The following is a 703-nucleotide window of genomic DNA, read 5'->3' as shown; positions in this document are numbered from 1 at the left end:
CACCACCGGGGGATTGGACACATCGGGGGGAGGGGGAAGCAGGGGCAATATTTGTAACCCTAATAATATTTGTACCTCCATAATATGATGCAATACATAAATATATTTAAAAAAATAAAAAATATAAAACACTAAAAAAAAAAAGATTTTTTTTTTCCTAAGGGATATTTGTGTTTCTGTTTATTTTCTTGCAATATCTCATTTTGAAGTTTGTTGATTTTGATCCATAATGTTGGTGCCATTGAAAGTGCCCCTAATCTTTAATGTTCTGGGAGACTTTATATAGAATTGATATTATTTCTTCTTTTAAAATTGCTAAATTTGAAAATAAACCTAACTTGAATTTATCACACAAAGGTTTTTGTATTGTGTTTGTCATTATTTTAAAGATAATACACAATAAAGGCCAAATTGTAGGAAGCATTCACTATTGTTCATTCTTGTTGAAACTCTAAATTGTTATATCATCTTTGGAACATAATATTAACATTTGAAAAGCACACACTCTTTAGCTTAACAGTCACTCTACTAGGGGAGACCCTATTGTCCTGAGGGAGCCTCAGCAAACTTGTTTTTTACACTATCATTTGGTTACTATTAAAAATAAATGATGGAACGTTTAAGTAGTGAATACAATGAAACCATTATATATTTTAGTTATATATTTGGAACACACCTAAAAATAGTTTTATAAATAAAAGTG

This window comes from Microcebus murinus, chromosome 9 (assembly GCF_040939455.1).
Source record: "Microcebus murinus isolate Inina chromosome 9, M.murinus_Inina_mat1.0, whole genome shotgun sequence".
In the NCBI taxonomy this organism is placed as follows: domain Eukaryota; kingdom Metazoa; phylum Chordata; class Mammalia; order Primates; family Cheirogaleidae; genus Microcebus; species Microcebus murinus.
Note: the sequence above shows the minus strand (reverse complement) of the source record.